At 34.8% G+C, this 25,647-nt stretch overlaps 1 long non-coding RNA gene, 4 other non-coding genes and 1 pseudogene across 5 annotated transcripts; 1 reads left to right on the top strand and 5 right to left on the bottom strand.

Moving 5' to 3' along the window:
* The first annotated feature begins 8,248 nt into the window (after positions 1-8,248).
* Positions 8,249-9,794, top strand: LOC104587072 (putative aspartic proteinase GIP2 pseudogene; annotated as a pseudogene).
* Positions 9,795-22,397: 12,603 nt separating this feature from the next.
* LOC104587042 (uncharacterized) lies at positions 22,398-24,093 on the bottom strand. Its single transcript, XR_733543.3, has 2 exons — positions 23,753-24,093; positions 22,398-23,015 (listed from the first exon to the last, which is right to left on the bottom strand). It is a non-coding gene; the product is annotated as an uncharacterized LOC104587042 (long non-coding RNA).
* Positions 22,882-22,966, bottom strand: LOC148791488 (small nucleolar RNA R44/J54/Z268 family). The gene has a single exon (XR_016076991.1). It is a non-coding gene; the product is annotated as a small nucleolar RNA R44/J54/Z268 family (small nucleolar RNA).
* On the bottom strand, positions 23,177-23,247 carry LOC148791487 (small nucleolar RNA Z267). The gene has a single exon (XR_016076982.1). It is a non-coding gene; the product is annotated as a small nucleolar RNA Z267 (small nucleolar RNA).
* Positions 23,345-23,430, bottom strand: LOC148791486 (small nucleolar RNA R44/J54/Z268 family). Its single transcript, XR_016076993.1, has one exon. It is a non-coding gene; the product is annotated as a small nucleolar RNA R44/J54/Z268 family (small nucleolar RNA).
* On the bottom strand, positions 23,543-23,614 carry LOC148791485 (small nucleolar RNA Z267). The gene has a single exon (XR_016076983.1). It is a non-coding gene; the product is annotated as a small nucleolar RNA Z267 (small nucleolar RNA).
* Positions 24,094-25,647: the final 1,554 nt, after the last annotated feature.

Below are 25,647 nucleotides of genomic sequence, written 5' to 3'. Positions count from 1 at the left end.
CATGAAAAAAAAGTTAAAATGAATTCAATCTTGTCTCCTTCAAGACAAGCCTTACGCCACTTTACCTATTTTCTCTGGCCAGATTTTTCCCCTCCTAAAGGCTGTGTTTGAAAACAATGCAAATAGAGTGTAAATCCTGGTTCAGGGTAAATTTGCACTCAGGTTCACTTTTGCCTGTGTTTGGCAACATTGCATTTATGCATTGACAAATAATAGACCGATACATATTTACATTGATAATAAGATGTAAAAGTACATCAATAAAAAAGAAGTAAATTTGCATTCAAGTGGACTTTTGATATATATATATATATATATATATACAGCTAAAAGTCTGTTTGATAAGGTAAATTTGTCAGTGCAAAACTAATTCAATTTTGTAATTTATATGAACTGTTTTACACTCTACATATTTGCATCATTTCCAAATGCAGCCAAAAAAGTAAAAGTATTGAGTATAGTTTGGGAAGAGTGCAAATGCAAATATGTAGAGTATATTCTGGTATATACAAATGTAAAGTTGTTTTAGCTTTGCAGTGATAAATCTACTTTCTTGCCAAACAAGTTTTAGTTGTAATGGATGCAAACATGAATCCTAAAGCAGAAATATGCCTTTTTTAACATTTGATGAACATTGAACAAATGTACATTGATTTTTTTATGTAAAATTCCTTCTCATTTTGGATGCATATATGCCATAAAAACTTACCAAATACTAGCAAAATTGAACCAGATTGCATATATGCACTGAACTGGCATTTTCACTCTTCCCAAATGGAGCTTATGACAATGGTCATAAATTCCATGACTACTGCTAAAGTAGTTTATTGGCAGCACACGTTAATGAACTTCCATCCAAACATTTTGACAGTTTTTTATAGGTTATGGTGGTTTGGACCAGTGTTCCAATACTCAGATCAGGCCAGATAGTTGGACCATGCAAACTATGAACCGGTGCCCTTTTTTATTCTCGGTTAAATGACTGTTTTCACAAGTTAATGGACTAACTTCCCGATTAATTGGAAAAACCGTAACCAATGGAGAATTCCATTTTTTGTCCGGTCCAAGTCTTACAACATTGTTTTGGATCGTTGACATATATCCAATTACACCAGCGGTTCAAACTTGTTAAATCTACATGTTTTATTGGAAAAATCTGAAAATTATAAAAATAATAACTTGTTTTAAATGATTTTCATTGTAGGAAATAAGTATACAATGGGTTTATCAGTAATCTATTAAACTAATTGCTAAAATAATAATTTATGCCACCAAATTGAATTTTTTCTTAAATTTAGGTAAATTCTAAAAATAATAATTTATTTTATATATTTTTAATGATTTTTATAATAAGAAAAAATTATAACATGATCTGTCAATGATATATCAACCTCGTTGATCTAACAACAATTTATGTCTCTTTGTAATAAATATTTAGTAAATTGAAATGAAGATACAGTATTCATGTAACCGACCCCATATACTAGGGGCAAGGCTAAGATAACACATGCTTAGGCTCCTATTTCAGGTATCTCTCCGCATGTCAGTATATATGGAGTAACTCATTTGTCAAGCATAGCTAGGGATGACAACGGGATGGGTTCATGGAGAGTTCTGTAAATTTTAGATCCTACTCGTCTCTCTAAACCTTCCAACCTGTACCTACCCCAAAACCCATAGCAAGTTGGATTTTGAAAATCCAAATCCTTCCAACCCTATTCTTCCTGCATTCAAGGGTAAGGGTGGGTTGGGTTTAGAACCCACATCTAATTTCTCATTATTTCTTTTTATATATAGGCAATAAATAAATAAAATAACACAAACAAACAACAAATTTTCCAATTAAGACATGTAAAAAATACATTAACTATTAATTAGCATTCACATAAAACTGAAAATATTATTAAATTCAACACTTAATACATAAAATTTAAGAAAAATTATAGATTAATACCATGTATTTTGGGCCTAGTGTCACCTTGGTCCCCAAACATTAAAATGTGTCAATCTAGTAAATTTCCAAAATATGCCAATTTAACACCTGTGTTAGTAGTTCATCAATCATCAGATATATGTATCAGGTGAGGACATTTGCAGTTTAAAATTTTTAAAATATCAAAACTGCCCTTCAAAAAACATTGTTCATCATCTTCTACCTTGAGACTCGAATGACACATTTCATCACATGGGCCCACTGATATGTGCGATTTTATTTTAATCAAAGAAGGATCGAGGAATGTAGATTTCGCCGGGGGAATTGTTGTCTTCCCAAAAACCGGCGTCCATGGTCCAAAGCCGGCATCCCATTGCGTTGTCATACAATGTGCCATAAGCAACACAAGAACAGTTGCTCCAACACAGCTCGTCACAGTCAACCAGTCCCATACTTGTATTTTCCACGTATCCGCTCACACACCCCCTGTTCTGTCGCCGCTTCTGCACTCCACCACCGTCTGGTTCACACACCTCATCAGTTTAGCCTTGTTGCCGCAGGAGCTATGGGGTGGACACTAAATTCTTAAGCTGAGATACTTATCATCCAATTCTTAGGATTTACACCGAGTAACCCATAACCAGCTCTGGCATGATTTGTCTTTACCTGTTAATCTGGATAATCAAACTGGTTATTCCACTTACTGGAATTACATTTCTGTTCTCCGTTTTATGTTTAGGAAAACACTGAAGATGATTTCATCAGAAAATTACATAATACTTACAGAAAAAGAATTTTTTTCTACAATTCTAAGATTGACTTATTATTTGATTAAACATGTTTTATGCAATTTACGAAATTGAAACCATCTCTGCAATGTGCAAACAAGACACCAATTTAAGCTCATTTCCAACCAGTATTTCAACTTTGAAGACATGGGCCTCCGGGGTCTCCTTCCAATGGATACGGGCATTGACGAAGACTCTGTCTCGTCTGAGAGTTGAGGGAAGCAGAGAGCACTGGTTGAGGGGAAGTTCTTGAACGGATCCCAAACGTCCAGAGAGAAGGGATCGAAGACATTGCTTCTTCTGCCACCGAAGACATCTTTCTTTTTTATTCCTGCTTGAAACTCCGAATAAAACTGAAGATCGAGGGCATCTTAGTGCAGATAAAGAACCCTTCTCTATAGTTTTGGTTCATTCTCAGATGGCTGATAAAGAAAATTAGATGACACTTAAAAGAACATTTCTATCCTTTCACATTCACATGTTACTTAATGGTGATTAACAGTTTTGTACTAAATTGACACATTTGGAAGTTAAAGTAATGGATTGAGGACAAAAGTGACACTCCCAAACTACAAAGTATTAATCTGAAATTTTCTGTAAAGTTTATATGCTTTTCAACAATATGCGAGTTTTTTTTTCTTTTTTTTTTTTGCAGGAAAATATTCATGTTCTAATATCAATTCAAAGCTACATCATAATGATCTAGAACATGGTGTCTTTTTTATTCACCATGAAAACAAGCTTTGTGCGCTAAGAGGTGAGCTAATTTGTTTTTTGTACGGGGGATATACATAAATTCTATTGTCTGAAAGTGCTGGGTCTTGGCTTGAGTGGTACCCCAGTGAAGTTGATCCACCCATGAGCAATCAAGGGAATGGTTCTTGAGTTTTTTGACCAGTCCTTTAGTATCTAAGTAGACCAGTAAATGATTGCAATTGTGACGGATTGCTGATTCCAAAACTTGAATTAAAGCTCTAATTTCTGCATCATTGCTCCCATTTGCTTTGCATGTTATTCCTTGCGCTTCTAGGATTGTTTTTTATTCTGAATTCTTGACTACATATTCAATTCTTGCCTGACTTGTTTTTTCATCAAATGAATCGTCTATGAACAAGGTAAATGAGGGAGTGACTGGATTCGACCTTGTGACAAGGTGTTTATTCTCTTTTTTTGTAGTTTCTGAGAATTCTTAAAGGATGTTGCAAGCTGATTCAATGATTTTCAAGGGGTGAATTTTTTTCTTTTGGTTCCATGCTTCCCATAACTTGTATAGTATCACCTAAAATTTGGAGAGCATGTAGCTTTTCTCCATTTTGGAGAGATGTCCTAGTAATGAGTAGAACTATTCTGTAAGGTACTGATGAAATGGTTTGTCTCTAGTGTGTTCTAGGTTTACTCCTATTTGAGCATGGCACCAAATTGCTCTAGCTAGAGGGTAGTGAAAAAACAAATGGTGAAAAGATTCAATTTCTTGTGAACATATAGCACATAGTATGTCTTGCTCTTAGAACCAGGCCTTGCATTTTTCTTTTGTTTTGGTACCCCTACGTATTGCCTTCCACATGAAAACTTGGGATCTGTATGGGAATTTTTATTTCCATAATAGCTTCCAATCAAATACTTGATTTGAAGACGAGGTGGAGGCTTGTGAGAAGGATATGTATGCTGATTTGACAGTGTATCTACCTGAGTTGTTCATTTTCCAAACAAGGGTATTTGCTTCTAGTTGTGAGTTTACCCTTATTTCAATTATATGGTTGATCGAATATGCTATAAAGTGTTGTTGGAGAGCTTGTAGATTCCATGATCCATTTGAAAGTAGCAAATCAAAAAATCTTAAGTGAGTTCGATCTTACAAACCATTATTTGATAGTTGGGGAATCCCTCCAGGTAGTGTTGGAATCCATGGATCATGCAATGCATCAATACTTAATCCATCCTTGATCAGCCAGATCACTTCCGCTTTGAGTTGTTTTATGATTTTAACTACATGTTTCCACTAGAGAGAATCATGGGCCTTTGGTTCAATCTAAAATGGGATGTGGTTTCTGATATATCTTGCTTTGATGTTTTTGGCTAGGAGTGTGTTGGGGTTGGTGAATATGCGAGTTGGGAAGAATAGGGTTTATCCTAATACTATAATTCATCTCAATGGGACAACAGTTGGAACTTAAACTTGGACCCATCAAATGATTTGTCTGAATTTATGACCCTAACATAAAGATGGCTTTTAATGGTCCTCAATTAGTCAGTTGTCAGTTCTCAACAAGTTTTTTAAAACAGTTGACCAAGTGCTTAAAAACGGTTGAGTCAGGTCCTAATTGATTCATGACAAAACCAGTGTTTTATTTTAGGGTAAAATACAAAAACCTCCCTTAAAGTTTCTAACAATCATAAAAACTTCTATAGTTTCGCTTTAACAAAAATCTCTTTTGAACTTTTAAAGAATTTGACAAAAACCTTCCATCCATTATTGATCCAAACAAAAAACGTTAAACTGATACATAAATTTTTACAAAATACCCATTTTACCCTTTTATAAAATAACTCATATTCAAGGTGTCCAAATGAAAATTTTTGCCATATCAGCCACTATGAGCCGCTTGTGAATTTCGCCCCTTAAGTATCCAACTCCGCTAAGATTTCAAAAGCAGCTTTCTTCTCCTCTTCTCTACTTCCTAGAAGTCTCTTGCTTTTATAAAAACTTGAAAGCATTTCGCTATCCTTGTGAGCTTCATCGCATTTTGGATTACATTTGCTCGTAGCTAGAACTAGAAGTCGGCTGATAGGCTCCAATTAATAACTAGATTCGTATACAAATCTGTAATAATAACCATTTCTGCTTATCTATAATTCAGATCTTCATAACAGTGTTGCCATTTCAAGCTCTCTTGACCATGCCATGCTGGTACCTTGAGAACTTTTATACAGGTTGAGGTTCGGGCTTTCCTTCCCATGAGATTCAATCAATGCAGAATTCTGAATTACAACCCCCCGTTAGCACTTATGCTCTCATTCATTTATTTCACCGTTAAATCTCTATTCCATTTTCATTTTCACTCCTATTACTTTTGTAGTAAAGTAAAGATTTCCTTGATTCTCTTTCTTTATATAAATTAACACTTTTTAGTAAAATAAAGATTTCCTTGGTTCTCTTCCATTATCTTCGTCTTACATCAATCCAAATTTTCTTTCAGGATCCATCTTTTTTCCCTTAATTTTCATCCCAAGAAAATTGCAAAAAGAAAACTCCAATTCGCCAGCAAGAATCATTTATTTCATTCGATTATCAAGGTATCATTCTTTGTTTTTTTTTTTTTTTCTTTATTTCCTTTTGCTTGATTTAAAACCATTGGGAAGACTTGTGACACCAGAAATAAGAAAAGGAAAGAAAAGAGAGAGAAAGAAAGAGAGAAAAAGAGAGAGAAAACTATATAATGAAATGGCAGAAATATTACAGGGCAAATGCTATTGTTATTATTATTATTAATTGGATTCACATGGCAATTCACGTGGGTTCTCAGTTGTCATGATGTGGCATTTTTTCATTGAAATGTATAGTATAACATATGAAAAGCATTATATATATGTATGAGTGAAGTGAGGATTAAAATTGTCATTTGTGTCAATATAAGCACTTATAGAAAAAATAACTTAACAAACATCCCAACTTCAATAAGTGCTTAAAAGCATAATAAGTGATTTAAGAAGTGGGTCACCAAAAAGCCTTAAGTGACTATTTTAACAACCACTTAATCATCAAACATGGTCTTGCTTAATTTAAAACCATTGGGAAGACTGTGACACCAAAAACAAGAAAAAGAAAGAAGAGAGAGAGAGAGACCTGTATAATGAAATGGCAGAAATATTGCAGGGCAAATGTAGTTGAGCGATGGATCTCTGACCAAGATGTAGTTGCAAAGAGATGCCAAGGGAGAAGCAAGAGAGGCTTTCAACGGGAAAGTCTTCCATAGTAACAGCAGCCTCATCTCAAGAAATTCCTTTAACAATTTGGGAATCCTATAACAGAGTACAAGGAGTATTGCAGAGACCAACAGCCATAGTAAGAAGAAGAAAAGTGAAATTTGTATTGGCCCCGCCCTAGTTGGATGGGTCCACCAAATCAATATGATGGAACATGTGCCTATTTATATATTGCCCTATGACGTTAATTTAGTACCCATTTTATTTTACAAAAGAGTAAAATGGGTATTTGAAAAAAAATTGCATCCGTTTAATATTTTCTGTCTAAGTTAATAATAAAAAGGGGTTTTTGTTGAATTCTTAAAAAATTTAGTAGAGGTTTTAGTTAAAATAAAATTATATAAGAGATTTTTATGATTGTCAAAAACTTGACAGAAGGTTTTTATATTTTACGTACCTTTATTTTATCTAAAAAACAGGGTTTACTTGAGTGAAGGTTCAATCGATTGGCCGGCTGACATCCAAAATAATTTGGTTTTGCATGCTATCTGCAGCAGGAATCAAACCCATGCTTCTTCCACCTTACCAAAAAATGGATCATCGTTACTTGATGCAACTTACTACAGAATTTTTTTCCCTAAATCAATCCAATATTTTACCCATTCTGCAATTTTTTTTGCCTTCTAAGCAACAATTTTCACTTGCAATCATTATAATTCGGAACCACAACAATAGAAAAGCAATCACTAAAATTAAATACAAAATGGTTTGACCAATCCAACTCTGGACAAACAAGGTTTGAAATTTTGGTCCAATTTCTGGCCCGGCCTTGCACAGTTGCACTTCATGAGCACCCCAATTGTCATCAGCTTTTCTTCACTCACACAATGAGAACCCGCATTGAACCTGAGCATAAAATGCAAAGCTTCTTACTGAACATTCCTAAATGAGGAAATCGTCTCAGAATCTTTGATGTATGTAGTTATGTACTGATTTTCCTTGCAGAGAGATGAAATGATGCATCATCTATAAGGAGCTACGTTTCACTCAATGACCAAAATACCCTTTCAAACTAGAAAGGAAAGATCACCAATTTTTAGGTTTGTTTTCATGGAGTGTTTGGAGCAATTAGCAAATCCCATTATTGATTAACTGGCGACTCAACTGTGGGCTTCTCCCTAATGAAAAAGAAAACAAATAATAGGGGTGTTTTTGTCCTTTTGAACAATGGTTTGGGGTGTAATCTCTTCATCTAAGAAACCCGGCCTTTTATCTATTTTTTACTGCATCAATGGCCAACTTGAAACCATGAAAATGGTTTTCGATCTCTAGCCATCCTTGTATTTTTTAATTAAGGATCTTTACCCTGGTAATTAATCTCCATATAGTTTGAGTGCTTTAATGCATTTTGTTTACTTCAAATAAATTCCAAACAACACTTTTATTTTCGTAGTTAATGGTCACGTATCTCGTCATGCAAACGGTTAAAAGTCCAAATTATTAATTCTTATCATTGCCATCTGGCAAACATCCCGTGAGTAATTTATAAAGGAATCAGCACACAACATCTATCTCATTCTGATTATCCCAATCCCAACTCTGCTTTCCTTTGCAAACGGTTAATGGCTGCTTCATCTCTTCTTCGTCTCTTCTCTTCTTCTGTTCTTCTTCTCCTCCTCCTCATCTCTCCCTCTCACTCCCTTCGCTCTTCCAAACCTCGTTCACTAGTCCTTCCAGTCAGAAAAGATGCCTGGACCTCACACTACCTCACCTACATTCACCAGAGAACTCCATCTGTTCCCGTAAAACTTGTCGTCGATCTCGGTGGCTCGTCCTTATGGGTCGACTGTGAGTCCAACTACGTTTCGTCCTCCTACTTCCCAGCTCGTTGCGGTTCAACCCAATGCTTGCTTGCTAATACTACCCGCTGCTACAGTTGCACCCGCGTCCCTGGTCCTGGTTGCAACGAAAACAGTTGCAATCACATACTGTACAACCCAATTTCTGGGGTGTTAACAGCTGGAGAGGTAGCCAGAGATGTCGTCACCCTCCAATCCACAGATGGCTTCAGCCCTGGACCCTCCACAGCTTTCCGCAGCTTTGCGTTCATATGCGCTCCAAGAGACATCTACGTCTTGAAAAACCTCGCCGGCGGTGCAAAAGGAATCGCAGGCCTTGGCTGGGCTCCTCTAGCTCTGCCATCCCAGTTGGGGTTCCACAGAAAATTTGCTCTTTGTCTATCGCCGTTGACGGAAGAGAATGGCGTCGTCATCTTCGGTGATGGGCCGTATGTGTCTGGGACGAAGCTCGTTTACACTCCTCTGATCACCAATTCTGTGAACAGAATGGGACCCTTTTTCAATGTCTGGGAACCATCCTCCGATTACTACATTGGAGTGACATCAATCCGAATCAATGGAAAGCCTGTGGCTCTGAACACATCGTTGCTTTCCATCGACAAAAAGGGTTTTGGGGGAACAAGGATCAGCACCGTTGTTCCCTACACCACTCTGGAGACCTCCATATATGAAGCTGTAACCGACGCTTTTCTCACTGAAGCTACTTCCACCGGATTCATCAGGGAGGCACCCGTTTCGCCTTTCGAGGTGTGCATCAGAGCAAATGTTCCAGGGATTGGACCTGATGATCATGTTCCTAAGCTTGATCTTGTCCTGCAGAGTGAGAGTGTGTACTGGAGGTTCGAACATCGGAACTCAATGGTGACGGTTGGAGATAGTGTGTTGTGTTTGGGAATGTTGGATGGAGGTTTGAAGCCTGAAACTTCCATTGTTATCGGCGGGCATCAGTTGGAGGACAACCTTCTGCAATTCGACCTCAGGGGCTCCAAGCTTGGGTTTAGCTCATTGCTCTCCTCTGCTGCTACGTGTTCTAGCTTCAACTTCACACGTAGTGCTGCTTGGCATTAACTTTAGGTCCTCATATTCTGTGACATGTTTCATTTATGTTTTCTGGTGTGCGTCATTGCTTGGTCATGTGAATTTCCACAGGACAAAACCCACATTTTTAAATGCTGTATGTGATTAGCTAGTTCTTCTAGTCAGCTGGTGTCATTTGCCAAGCTACATTCAATGTTGTATGAGTCAATAGTAGATATGGAACACCAAGATCTCTGGTAATTTATAGTTCTATATATGACCTATATAATTATAAACCTTAAACCTTCCATGAGTTTTCTCATAGTTATTAAAGCACCCCCCACCTTTCTGAAAAGACACCAAGTCACTAACCTCCCATGGCAAACACAAAAACCACCACCCTTCACTTATTACTCTTGTCTGTTTGTTGCCGTCAACATCTCATTACATATGACACTAAAATTCTTAAGTCAAAAGAAATAATCACTTAGGTTTAGCTTAAAAGATGAGGAAAACTAATCCTCCTAATCAAATATATCAGCCAATAACTTCTATGCATTGAAATTTTGTAAAAGAAGATATCCAACTTTGGATTACATGGCAACCTCTAACTGGGCCCAAATTTTAAGGTGGCATATCTAGAGGATAAGCTTTAGTACGATTATTTGTTTTGGTCTGCCATAAAACAAACCCATTAGAGTTACGCCAAAAATCAGGTGCTCATCCACGAGTTGGCATTTTTAGCATTACACCATATTCATATATCAAAACAAACATGTAAGGGTATTCTTGATATTTGATATTTTAATTTTAATTTTTTTTTTTATAAAACGTTTTTCTCAAGTCGAGTTCGAGTTTACGAACTTTTAACTCGAGCCGAACTCGAGCTCAAGCCTCATACTACTTTTTGGCGAATCGAACTTGAATACCTAGCTATTTGGTTTGGTTGGGCTCAAACCCACCCCTACTTGATTCTAGGTTTCTGCTACAAATTAGCTAGAGACCTTACCGCTCTTTGGTATCATTGGGATGATAAGGATTAAAACATTGGTTGGAACCTGAGTGTAGCCACTTTGTACATAACAAAATGCCAAAGGTTAAAGTGGTATCGAGCCTATCCCTCCCAAAACGGCAAGACCTAGATAGTTGGGGTAAAATGGCTTTTAAAGAAAATGATTTTCTTTTTTAAAATGGATACGGGCATCCCTCCCCATATCCCTAGACCACCCTAACCTAAGTGAAGGCAAGACTCGATCTCAGGTCTCTGTTAAAACCGGCTAGAATGCTAGAGACTTTGGCCCTATTTGGTACATCTTTTCATGCGGGCTGTTGGCTGTTTAGAAGCTCGGCAGCCCACGTTTTGGTCTTTTCCTGTTTGATTGGGAAAATATCTAACCGCCAAAAGCCACAGCCCTAAAAAGACGTCGGAAGCCCATTTCAGACTATTTTCAGGAAGTTCCAAATGGAGCTTTTTGCCTTTTTTTTTTAACTCGTCTTCGTGCGAAAAGACGCACGAATAGACCCGCCTTAACCAAACGGTCTTCAAGTTGCTAAGATCTGGATGCAAAAGCTCATATCATCTTTTAACTATCAGACCTTCCAGAAAATCTTTCAAAAAAGACTTGCTAAATGGCCCATTTATTAGTAGGCTAGTTAGCAACTTCACAATATGGTTAATTGCTAATTTTCTAGCATTATTATTGCCACCACCTACAGATTCATTTTAGTAGTCTTGAGTTCATCTATAAAGTTTATATAAAGCAAAGTATGCTACATCACATGATCTCTCTTTTCTCTAAAACCCTTTTTAATTTTCTTTTTTTTTTGAATTTTTTGTTTTTTCCCTCCTTTCCTCCTATCTATAACTCTTCCAACATGACCTATGTCCGCACATCCCCTATAAGACTGGGACTAGGGGTGATCATGGGTCAGGCCGGGCCAGGCTTTGCACTTATGATAAGGGCTATACATTAGGCCCGAGCCCGGCTCAACCCGGGGTTCCAGGCCTGAAACATAAGCCCTAACTCAGGTCCACACGGGCCCGAGCCGGGCCTGATTTTGGGCCAATGTCTTTCATATATAAAACATTACATACCTATAATATTTTATATTGAATGACATAGCATGCATATAAACTTATTTTATACATTATATAATATAAATTGTTACATATAATATAAATTATATATGTCATGTTATAATATTTATATATAAAATATATAATCTATTGTAAAATAACATGTATATATATATATACATTATACACAAAATGTGCAAGTTTAAATATATACGGGTCGGGCTGGACTTGAAGTATTAAACCCAAGCCCGGCCCTAAAATTTACGGGCCTGATATGGGTTCAAGCCTGGGCCAGGCCGGGCTGAAATGGTCACCCCTAACTGGGACCCGTCATAAGAAAACTGAGACCCACCATATATGAGATGTGCAAAAATTTGGAATGGTTTTTTGTCGGGAGATCCGGCCTCCGTTCCAAAAACCTCCCTCTACCTCAATATAAGGGAAAAAGTCAAGGGATGAATCCATGTTTATTGAAACATTTCACTCACAGGTTTGAAGAAGGAAAAAAACACATTCCACTCACAGGAATTGTTTGACGTTTGAATTTTAAAGGAAAAAAAAAACAGGTATGTTAAAGTTGCGGAAACCATCTCATTTCAAGTTTTTTACGCTTTGAAGTTTAATACTGAGCTTTCCATACAAGGATTACTATTCTCCATAAATGGTCCTCTCGCAAAGGTGCAAAACTAACAAAAAAAAGGAAAAGAAAAAAAGAAAAAAAGAAAACAGATGATTGTGTGATTCATGGGTGGAGTGTTGTTTAACCAACTATGGATGAATAAAAAAATGGTCGTAGAGTGAATGAGAAGAGCATCCGGTCAAATCCCATTCGAATGGTTAGCCTTGGGAACTGTTTAGCAGGTAGCCTTTCTAGTTTTGATATAGTCTAAGTTTTACAACATTGGGTAAAAGTACCAAATTCTGGTTTCTAATCAGTATACTAAATTTTCTCTTTAGCTATTAGAATCACTTCCATTGCTTCTTCTCATACAGCATAAATACTTCCACTTAATACAATGAAACTCATTTGAATGGTGCTGTAGTTTCAGGCACATTTCCTAAAATACTATTCAGTCAGTGTCTACATGCTATAATCGGGTTTACTACTAACATATATGCCTCATTCGTTTTTGGGTAAGTTATTTATTCGGATAAATGTAGTTACTTAGGTAAGTTTTTTTTTGGGAAACACTTAGCCAATTAAGTGTATTTATCCATGTTCTTTTATTTTCCAAGTAAAAAAGAAAATGACCATTTTAGCCATAAAAATCTATTATTAAATGGGGCATTTTTATCCCATTTAAGTGTTGAAATCTTTCCCCCCAACGGAAAAGTTATTTACCCACCTAAGAGATGGGTGTCACTTACCCGGGTAAATGGTACCTAGGAAAATAAACTTTCTCTCGTCCCCACATTAATATGAAAAAAGAACAAGGTACTATTGGTCAATGGGAACCAAAATCCCATTGACCAACTTTCCCCCTTCTCAAAATCCAAAAAAAGAACGCCCCCATAATTGTAGTGCAAATTCCAATTGTGATCTGTTCCTTGACATGATCCAAATAAAGCTGAGAAAAACCTAAAGCCAAAATTTCAAAGGAGAATGACTGGTCAGCCCAGGGGCAGAATTTGTAGATTCAAAGTATTATCGGGGTAGGTGCCAGTATGGAATTGATATCAATTCACAGGCGGACGTTGGTGCATAAAATGTGGGTTATGGTCCTTTTGAATGTTTATAACTCTGTAGTGTAAATCAAAAATCTGCATTGGACAAATCCATACTTCTCCGAAATTTCAATGGTCTATGGTGATAGCAGAGGGTGGACCCTTAATCTTAACACTAAGACAATCGCAATTGGGCCAGCTAGTTGCGATTGGATATCGCAATTGTAGAAAAGTGTCATCGCAAGTACGTAGAATTGCAAGTCACTTGGACATCTTAATGCACATTAGGTGGAATCGCATGTTACTTGGTCATGCGATAGGCTAATATCGTGGGTTGCATTGAATTGATCTCATAGATCGCAGTAGACTGGCATCATAGACTGATCTCACAAGTCTAGACTCATAGCGAGATCTCACAGGACTTAAAGATTTGCTTCTTAGGGCAGGTTGCATTGGGTTTATAGTCAACCAAGGCCCAACCCTAAAATGTAAGCCTAATCCCAGCCCAAAAGGTAAAAAAACAAAGCCTTGAATCCAAGCCCAACCAGAGCACCAAAATCAAGCCCAACCATATAAAATTTTGAGATGGGTCGATCTGGGCTTGGTGTGCTATGTTTTGCGTTTTCAGTACTTGCCAATCATTAACTTATTCTTGGGTCGAACAGAACCTCAACAATAACTCTGAGTTTTAATCCACCCATTTTTTATCACTCGTACTACATATGCGAGAACTTGATATCACTTATCCCATATATGGTACCTCCATAAGACCATAACAGATGGGTCGTTTAAGTCTGATAAATACCGGCTTAATATTAAATTTTAAAATAAACATTAGTTTTATAATTATTAAATCTAAAAATAGTTACAATAAAAGACCAATTTAAATTGTATTTAAAAATAATAAAACAATAAACAATAAAATTAATAAAATAGTTTTATTAACTTAATATCCATCTAAATTCCATTTAGAAATAATCAAATAATAAAAATAATGAGAATTAGTCTATTCATAAAACTAATTATTAATATTTGAACAAAAACAATTTAATTAATTTAAATCAGTAAAAATAAAAATATTAATAAAAGTAACAATTACAAATACAATAATAACTTTTATTAATTTCAAATTCATTTAAATACCACTTATAAAATAATAAAAATGGATTATACGATTTTATAATAATTATAATCAATTATCAAATCTTATAATAACTATCAAACTTTATTATTAATAAAAAGTTACAAATTAAAATACATTCAAGTTTCACTTAAAAATGATAAACAATTATAAATTATAAAAAAATAAAAATTAATACAAAAATGGTAAATAAATTATTAGTTTTAAAATTACTCGATTAATTTTAACTCCATTTGAATATCTTGGACTAATAACTAATTAATAGAATTAATAAAAATTAGGATAAAATATAAAAAGCTCCCCTAGGTTTTCTGAGAATCATAAAAATCTCCCCTGTATTTTGATTAAAACAAAAACTTCCCTTATAGTTTTGAATAAATAGATAGTTACCTCCCTTTCATTACTTGGTGGGACGGAAAATGCTGACATTTTTCATTTGTTTGTTTTTAAATGCCACTTTTACCCTTAAGGCTATCGGCTAAGGTGTGGAACCCAATATAACTTTACCCTTTTATTGCTCCTCTCTTTGTTTCACTTTCCACTCTTGAAGCTTTTTCATTTTTCAACTCAAGAAAGCAGGCAATATTCACCCACAGTAAATCATAGGCAGAGGTTGGTCACTTCAAAAAGTTCAAAGAACACATCATGGTTTTCAAAACCGTTCTAGACCAGATGGTCGGATCAAAAAAAACTAGGGATCAGTTAGGTGATTGATTGTATAGCTGAACTGTTCAAACCATCTAACTATTTTGACCATTTTTTTAATTTTTTGTTAGAACGGGCTATTCATTCGATTTAAATGATCGGACTGTTTGACCTAGGAACCAGACCCTGACTTTTTAATGATGATCAAAGGTGAGGTGATGTTGTCAGGATCATTTATTCATATATATGGTCCACCTATTTAGGATTTTTCCAATGGTGGTTGATGTCATTTAGTGGGATTACTGATGTACAGTAGTAGTTGTAGTACTCTGCTGCATGCATGGTGTCTTTGCAATTTGAGATAGAAGCGGCAATGTAGACTGGTGTTATGGACGCATTCGTGGGGAAGAAGTATCGCCGCCGGCAGCAGTAGTAACGTGGGACCCTCATCAGATTATCTAGCTAGCCACAGTTCATCGTACCTTATCCTTATCTTATCTGCTTTCTTACTCTTATCTTATCTGTTTCAATAAGGATTAGTATAGAGTTTGATTTATCCTAGGGAGTTTTTATCTTTCTTGAGTAGGGAGTCTTATCTAGGAGTCTTATCTATCTTATTTGTAAGCAGTTTAGTTGGTCTTATCTAGGAGTCTTATCTATCTTATTTGTAAGCAGTTTAGTTGGTCTTATCTAGGAGTCTTATCTAAGAGTCTTATCTGTAAGCAATTTAGTTATCAAGGAGTCTTCCTACAAGGAGGACTCTTACCTCTTGTAATCTCCTATTTAAGGAGCTGAAATTATTGAATAAAGATATCAAATTTCTAGTCAAGAAAGAGAGTAAAAGGAGAATTCGGTGATCTCTTGGACAAATCACTCTCTAGGACGCCAAGATAGGTTCAGCTAGGAAGGGGAGAAACAAGGGAAAACAGGAGCTTTTCCCCGTGGACTGACCCGTGACGAGATCCTATGTCTGAGCCCATAACAACTGGATTTGCAGGTGTATATGTAAATGAAGAAATTACAAAAGGTCTGTTAAATCTTCAAACACTAATTGCAAAGTAGCATAGATCAAATGTGTTTGGGTGCCCCTTTGTCAATGGAAAGAACACAATAGTTGATCGAACATATGGCAACCAGTGAGAAATCTGGTAGGTGAACTAACCAAAACAACAAAAAATGATGACTAATGTTAATATCTTGCAGGGACCAAACAACGGAGGTTAAAGCGGTGGATAAATCTTGGACTGGACTGGATGAGAAATGGTTGAATCATGGTTTTTAAAATTGGACCGGACCAGACGGTTGAACCAAAAAAACCAAAAATCAGTCTTTCATTTTTCCCCAAAACCGAATTTTTCTCAAAAATCATTGATTTTGGATAGCAAATCACTGACCCAAGCAATTAATCATTCGACCCAGGAATTGGACCCCTGACCGGTTCATTCTCCAGATCGGTTTTAAAAAACTTGGGTTGAATTACTATGGGGTTGTGACACTAATTGCAAAGCGGCACACGAGAAGGGATCCTCTCTTTTATAAGTTGAACATTCGATCTAAGTCTGGTGTAGCATGCCAAGATGAAGACAAACGTTAATGGATGATTTCTCAAAGGTCAAAGCCTATCACGGCTAGGAGGGAATGAATCAATGGGCGATAATGTGTAATTAGGGCAATTTTGTAACTTCCTTGTCTCTCTTATTGACCAAATGACGAAAGGGAGGTGACTATCAATTTATTGATAAGTATAGGGGAGGTTTTTATATTTTATTTTTATCCTAAAAATTAATACAAATTTGTATAAAATATATAATAAAATAAATTTGGAGAATAATTAAAGAAGAAAACTATTGCACTAGCTTATTATATATCATACAATTTATTGATGAGATTCAGGCCCAGTTGGGAACGAGTACAAATATAAACATGTACAATATAAATACATACAAAATGTAAGGTTTTGAGCTCTACATATTTGTATTTATACTCCGTTCAAACTGAGCCTCAACAAAAGCACTTACAAGGATAACTTATTCAGCCATAGGGGGCATCATCACAGCAATAAGTGTGAAGCAGTATTTACACCACCAAAAACGCAAAAACAAATGCAAACTGATGTTGGATTGTGGTTGTCAACCAAAGGGTTCTGATAAATACATTATCTTGTTTTGCTCCTAGAGATGTTTTTCATTATACCACATTGAGCGACGATAATTTATATATATATATATATATATATATATATATGAATAGGAAATGAATGCTCTCTGCATCCAGGAAATGGAATCTAATTCGTGTGAGTAATTATTATACTAATTTAATAATTTAATTATTACAGTAATAATTTAATACGTGAGAATAATTATTATACTAATTTAATAATTTAATTATTGCAGTAATTTAATAATTATTGATTATTACAGTAATTTAATAAATATATACTTAGTGATTATAATTAATAATTACTGTTATTATGAATATTGTTAATAACTAGATATTTACTTTAAATTAAAATTATAAATATTGTTATTAAAAATACTGTTAATAAATTTAGTAACCCGGTTTTAATAATTACTGATTATTATAGTAATTTAATAAATATATAATTACAGATTATAATTAATAATTATTGTTATTATAAATATTGTTAATAAATAGATGTTTACTTTAATTTTACTTTAAATTAGAATTATAAATACTGTTATTAATAAACACTATTAATAAATTTTGTAATTATTGTTATATAAAAAATAATTAAAAATGTTATTAAAAGTATTATTATTGATTATTTAATGAAATATTATAATTACTGACTATTACTGATAAATACTATTAATTTAATTTAATTTTGGTAATTATTAATTTAATGAATATTATTAATAAATCATATTCATAAATTTAATAATTACTGTTATATTAAAAATAACTAAATAATATTATTAAAACTATCATTAATAATTATTTAATTAAATAGTATAATTACTTACTATTATTGACAAATGTTGTTAATAACGTTTTGACAACTGATGGTTCGATCGTCCAGTTTGAACAAATGACCCGTTTTGACAATAAAAATTACAAGCAAAAAATTACAGTACCGTTCTGACCACCAGTTTTCGAGTCTACGGTTCGATTATCCAATTCGAATGGATAGTCCGTTCTGACAACAAAAATTATAGGCAAACAAGTGAGTTTGTGAGGTCCATTAAGTAGTATCATACGTGTTATGTCATTCAAACGTGTGACTCATATGACCCGAAAAAGGAACCGTTCTGGCCACCGGTTTTTGGGTTGACGGTTCGACCATTCAGTTCAAATAGATTGCCCGTTCTGACAACAAAAAATTACAAGCAAAAAATTACAGAACTGTTCTGTCCATTGGTTTTCAGGTCAACAATTTGATTGTTTGGTTTGAACGGACGACCCACTCTAACAATAAAACTTACAGGCAAAAAATTGAGTGTATAAGATCCATTGAGGAGTATCATACATGTTATGTCATTCGAGCGTGTGACTCATCGAACGGTCAAACCGATTTTGGGTCAATGGTTTGACCGTCCGACTCGAACAGATGGCTTGTTCTGACAACAAAAATTAAAAACAATAAAAAAACGACCAAAACCATTCAACAGGTCAACAAGTTGATGGTTCGAGCACTCGGGTCAATGGGTCGTTGACCAATTCAACAGTTTTTGGCCAAGGACTGGTATTGGGGTAAACGGAACTGGTTGCCTGGACAGTTCCGAATTAAAAAAAATGGACAACCCATTCTGACAACAAAAATTGCAAGCAAAAAATTGAGTGCGTGAGGTCCATTAAGTAGTATCATACGTGTTATGTCATTCAAGCACGTGACTCATATGACCTAAAAACGGAACCATTCTGGCCATTGGTTTTTGGGTCAACAATTTGACTGTTCGGTTCAAACGGAAGGCCCGTTCTAACAACAAAAATTTTAAAAAAAATAAAAAAAAATAACCAAAAACCATTGAACAGGTCAACAGTTCGACTGCCTGGGTCAATGGGTCATTAACCAATTTAATGATTTTTGGCCAGGGAAAATTAAAAAACAGCCAAAACCATTAAACGGGTCAATGGGTCGATGATTCGACCACTCGGATCAATGGGTCGTGAATCGATTCAATAATTTTTAGCCAAAGACCAAATAAATGGGTCAACGATTCCATTCCAGCCCTGCGAAGCAAGCGCCTCCGCTAGTACATGATTATTCGAATAAAGAAATTGATTTTATCATTACCAATATTACAATTTACTTGTTTAATCCATCGAAATTGAAGGACAATGTTCACCCTTGAAAATCCACCCTCGACCCCAATATTCTCTTTCTCAATAAATCTTAATCCCAATATCAGCTTTCCACCCAAACCTCGACCTTTAAATGCTTCCGGACTTCTCTCCTTTAAATGCCTCCTGACTTCCATGTCCGTGAAGAGTCCACGAGCTAGAAAACCTGACATTCCAAGTCATTGTTTTGCTTACATGGGGTAGTAGCTAATGTATAAACTAGAGTATCCTGACTTCTAGATTTTAAACAAAATATTTAATATAACTAGATTTTAAATAATTAAAATAACAAAATTATGTAATAAATTTTAAAATTTTCTTAAAAGTAAAAAATAATTATAACATAATATTCAAATTAATATAAATTTTATATTTTACAAAATTAATTATAAAATTATGTAACAATAAATAATTAATATTTTAAAATTTAAGTAATGATATTACTTAAATAACTAAATAATATTACAAATAACTAATTTCACTTATATGAATTAATAATTATAAAAATAACTTTCAAAAAATAAATATTTATTAATAATAGATTCAAAATCTTAATCTATATTTATTATGTATTTATCTATGCTAAGTGACAAATATATGTTCAATAATTATGTATAAATTTGTTTTTGTTTTGTTATTTAATAGAAAATTTTCAATAATTATTGGAGATTAAAATATTGTTATTTAACTTTTTTAAATTTAATTTATTATACTTATTGTATATATTGTATTTTTGTTATAATTTATTCATTAATATTTATTAAAGATATAACTATTATTTAAGATTAAATTATTTATTGACTAATTTAATATATTTTTTATTATTTATTGGATTTTAGTAAATATTATATTGACTGTATTTTATTAGTTATTTATTATATTTTTATTATCAATATACTTTCAATAATTATGCAATTTTGCTATAAAGTTTAAATAATTATTGAAAAATAAACTATTTTTATTTATTACTTATTATACTATTAATTTAATTGAAATTAAGCTCATTCATGGATGACGAGTTAGTTTGGCTTGGTTTTAGGATATTTGGATAACCAAAAGTGGCCTATTCAAGTAAGAGACTTGGTTACAACCAACTAACCATTAGTGAAAACTGATCAACTCAGCTTGTATTGGTTTGGGTCAATTTTCAATTTGGTCCATTGGTTAAAAAATTTAAACTTAAAAAATTAAATTTTAATTTTAAAAAATATAATGGCATTAGTAAAAAATAAATGTAAAAATTAAATTTATGATATAAACTATTTTAGAATAAGAAATATGAGAATTTTTTCACTTTCTCGTATTAACAATTACATAAAAATTATAAAATATTAATATATATCTATGGTTAGATCGTTCGATTTTGGTCAAACTACAAATGGCCAGAAAAAAACCAATCAAACCTAGTCAAGTTATGACCAACTGGGACTAAGTTGATATTATTATTTTCATCTTGTAAAAATATTAAAGTGTACAGAATATAAATAATTATTAATTATTAAAAAATTTTAAAAATATAAAACAATTATACACTATTACTTTTTCTATTGTTTAACTCACTTTAACAAATAAGCAAACTATAGTTAGAGGTGTCAACTGGATTGGATTTGCTCCAACTCAATCCAATCCAATGTGTGTCAACTTACAAATGGACTAGACACAATCCAATCTAAATCTAATACAAACCAAATCCAATCCAATCCATTAAAATGTAAATTGATGGATTGGATCAAATCCAAACAAAATGAAAATTCAAAATTTATATAATAAAATAGAATATGTAAAAAATTAGAAAACTATATTAAAATAAAGAAAATCTGAAAATTACAAAAATATACCCTTCCAGAATTGAAAAAACACTTTTATACAAATGCTTTTACAAAGACACTTTTTTGTAATTATAAAAGTACTTGCATATAAACACTGTTGTAAAAATACTTTTATAAAAGTGAAAGGACTTCCATAAAAATTCTTTTGTTAAATTGATTTCATGTAAAAACTTTTATAGAAGTGCTTTCATAAAAACGCTTTTATTAAAATGCTTTCATAAAACTGCATGATATAAAAATGCATTCGTAAAAATATTTTTGTGAAACTACTTTCATAAAATTACTTATGTAAAACTACTTTCATAAAAATATGCTAACTTCAAATAAGACAAAAGTTTAGCCTCATGATTTTGAACTTGGTTCAGATCAGATTTAGATCGAATCCAAAAATATATCAATTCACACCCCTAACTGTAGTATATCCATAGTCTTGCCGTGATGTATATTGTCCACAGTAGTGAAACATGCTGTATCCACTGCACATCCGTATCTTTAATAGACCCGCTCACCCTGCCACTTTAACTTAAAATGATTACACCATATTCTGCTCCGTTTGATTGGAGATAAGAGCCATCCACAAATATATTGGTTGTGTTATATTAACAGAAGCCTCTTGGAAACTGAGAGATATTTGTAGAGGTTAGGATTTCTGTAATTGAACTGTCAGGCTTTATTATTTTGTTATAATGCACATTCAGGTTCCTTGAATACTAAAGCCCCCCTTGTGGCCTTGCCAACTGCTCTTTCCATTGATGAACTATTTGATGGAGAATCTTGAGTTGTGTTTGTTCCGTGATTCAAATGCTTCGCCCGAGACAAACATTGGGCATGGCTGATCCTGTTGCTGGAAATAAGCGAGTCTATCCCCAGTTTAAACTGGCACCCCAATAAGCTCTCCGAAGGAAGATTTGAAATTTAGACCCCAAATCTCAACCAAATTTACTTGTGTCACATAAGTTGAGAGTTCAATGGATGAAAACACCTTATAACCTGACTTGCCAGTATTTTTGTAAGAACTTGATTTTTTCCACAGTAATTGGTCCTGTCCTACATGTCCCAAAGCATTATCCCGTAAAATGCTTGTTGCAGTTTCAAAAAAGAACTTTGCCAGTTGCCCAAGAAACAAATAGAGTTGCAAGAATCACCAGATTAATGCAATTCTGGACGGGAAATAAACTTAATTCATTCTTCTGTAACTCTGTTTATTCTACAATAGACCTAACTGGAGATGGAAATGCCTCAGAGGTAGTGACAATCTACTAAATAATCGGTCATCTTTTGATCCGATAATACGTGCATATGCAAATCCATCACAGGCAAATCCAACCAACCACAACTTTTTTGAATATAAACAAGAAACAATACATATAAACATAAATGGAGGACCATGTTAATGTATTCAAGAATTTACGAAACTCATCCAAAATGACATTTTCTTTGCATAAGAAACGGGCCTCAGCGGTAGTGACAATCAAATATCATCAGCTCTTGGTCTGATAATACGTGCATCTGATGCATCATTGGCACATACGTTAACATGTATTAGGAATCCCTAATCCATTTCATAATTTAGTACATGAGAATTAGGTCCCAAGAACAGAGATAAAAACAAGAAAAGAAATGCAAAATCAATTTTGTTTTTGAGGTTTGAAGCAAGTAAGCATGGAAAGGATTCCTGCCGCATAAGCTGACTTACAAAAATATGCATCAGAGAGATTCCCATAGACGAGTCATCATACTTCTAAAGAGTGCTGATGTCCCTGTCTGTTCTATCATCACTTGCACGAACCGAATTCCAAATCACCGGTTATACAAGACCAATTGGCAGAAACAAACTTTCAAAACAGTAGAGTAGCAGAGAGGAAAAAGTGGCCTCAGATTAAGTTCTTTTCATAGTAGTAACTCATAGTATATTTAAACCCAACATAGACAGAGAAGCAATACAGTTAGCAAGAATCTAACAAAAAGAAATGAATAAGAAAGCAAATAAAAGAATCGAGTGCCTCAGATTAAAGTTTTTTTCATGGCAAATACTCATAGTATATTTAAAACCATCATAGACACTCGAATCTAAAGATAAGCAAGAGTAACAGAAATGGAAAACCATAGATATGGTTCAAAGAAAGCAGTAGTAAATGCAGGGCTACTCGAAGCTATTCGATTTAATGCATCAGAGAGATTCCCAAAGAACAAGTCATCATGCCCCAGAGGAGTTCTGATGTCCCTGTCTGTTTTATCATCACTTGCACTAGCATTTGTTCTCGCTCCTATTTTCCTAACACCGTCTTGCTCTCCTTAAAAAATCTACCAATAACATAAATGGCTCCAAGCTATTTTCTTTCGTTTATTAGGAAAAAACGACTAAATGCCTCAGACCGGTTTCTTTTTTCACATAAAGTATTCAAACTACTTTTAAAACCATCACAGGCATGGCATCAAAACCATCATCAAATCCAGCCACGTTCCCCAACGGGGACTGGATGGAGGGATTTTCCCTCCGTTGAAGCAACGAGCAATGCAAGAGAAAGCTAAATGAAAGCGATTATCTTTAGAAAACGATAGTACAAATTACCTGATTGAAATTAAAAACCATGAGAAAGAAAGGAAAGACCGAAATGACTGGATCAGCAGAGAAGATAAGAGCTAATTTACAGTTCAAGAACCCCCTCCCAAAGTATAAACAAGATGATGGAAACGGCGCGAGGAACTAGACAACCGAAATGGTTAACTATTAGGGTTAGGGTTATGGTTGCGGCGGGAGCCACTGGTAGATCGAGAATTTATAGAGAAAACCCAATCTTGGGCGACTGCGCAGGAGTGCAAATCGGGCGGACTGGGCCGCTCTTGATCAACCGAGGCCTAAGACCCTAGTAAGGGTGTCAATAGACTGGCTCCCCGTCCGGTACAAAATCAATTTCGAGGGATAGGATGGACCAACAAGACATATTGGATTTGATTAATTCGGTCCAAAATATTTATTAGATTCGATTGGACCTTGAGTTTGGGTTGAAATCAATCAAATCACAATGAATTTGAACAAATTGGACGGTCCAAACATTGAATTGGATCGGTCCAAATTGGTTCAAAACATTCATTGGATTGAAATGGACCTAGCAATGGACTCATATTGGACTGAATCAGATTGGACCAAATCCAATCCAATTGACACTCCTAGACCCGAGGCAAGGTGAGATCCACATTAAAATTTGATGCATTGGAGACAGGAGTTGGATTTGGGTTTGGATTAGTTGGGTTGGGATGAGTTTAAACTTTAAACTATCTAAGGGTTAAGCCCAACGCAAAAAACATAAAAAACCCAACTTTTTAAGCCCAGGCCTAGCCTCAGCCCGTATAACATTGCGAATTTGCAGGCTATGTTGATTTGGGGTTAAGTTGGGCCCGCCCAAGATGCATTTCTAGATTCCCAAAGATGATTAAGGTATTATATTCATACACAATACTTTTTTGGGTAATAGGATATAAGGGCAACTTTTGGGGTTTAATATCAATAAAAGTAATATTTTAAAAAAATTTTCAAAAATAGGTTAACTTTTTAAAAATAATATCAATAAAGGGCAAAAACATTGTTCATCATTTTCTTCTTGCCATTTGTTCACCAGCGCCACTGTCCACCGTCGCTTGCCACCTCCGCCTTTGGCAACGTTGCCAGAGGTGGCCAAAGGCAGAGGTGACGGTGGCAGCGCTGGTGGTCATTCCTTTGCCTAGCGCCGCCACTGCCACCTCTGTTTCCACCCACCTCCGGCAACGTTGCCGGAGGCGGAGGTGGCGGTGTTGGGCTGAGAAATGACCACCAGCACTACCGTCGCTACTTCTTCCTCTGGCCACCTCCGGCAACGTTGCCGAAGGCGGAGGTGGAGATGGGCGTAGGTGGTGGCGGGCAGCAGTGAACGGCGGTGGCAAGCGACAACGGACAACGGTGGCGGACAACGGCGCTAGTGAACAAATGGCAAGAAGAAGATGATAAACAGTGTTTTTGCCCTTTATTGATATTATTTTTAAAAAGTTAACCTATTTTTTAATTTTTTTTTTAAAATATTACTTTTATTGATATTAAACCCCAAAAGTTGCCCTTATATGCTATTATCCCTACTTTTTTTTGGTAAAGGGTTTGACTATGATATGGAAAAAACATGATATGGGAAAAAACTTACCAATAAACTAAGATCATAAACGCGATAATGATTAAGGTGTTATTTATCAAAATTTATGGGTCATACTCGATACAAGGCATATCAAACAATACACTATAAAAATTGGAGGCAGACGTGATTCAACGAAAGATGCTACTCTCCTCATAGAGGGCCCCTCACAACGATCTCACAGGCACATCCCATTGTGTATTGGGAACGTCTCCCATAAATAATAACACACAACTACGGGAGATGTTCCCAATGCATGGCGGGATGTGCCTGTGAGGTCGGTGTGAGGTGTCATGTCACATGTGTG

The sequence above is a fragment of the Nelumbo nucifera genome, chromosome 5 (assembly GCF_055504915.1).
Source record: "Nelumbo nucifera cultivar China Antique chromosome 5, China Antique-T2T, whole genome shotgun sequence".
Taxonomy (NCBI): Eukaryota; Viridiplantae; Streptophyta; class Magnoliopsida; order Proteales; family Nelumbonaceae; genus Nelumbo; species Nelumbo nucifera.
This window is presented reverse-complemented; position numbering and strand designations above follow the sequence as displayed.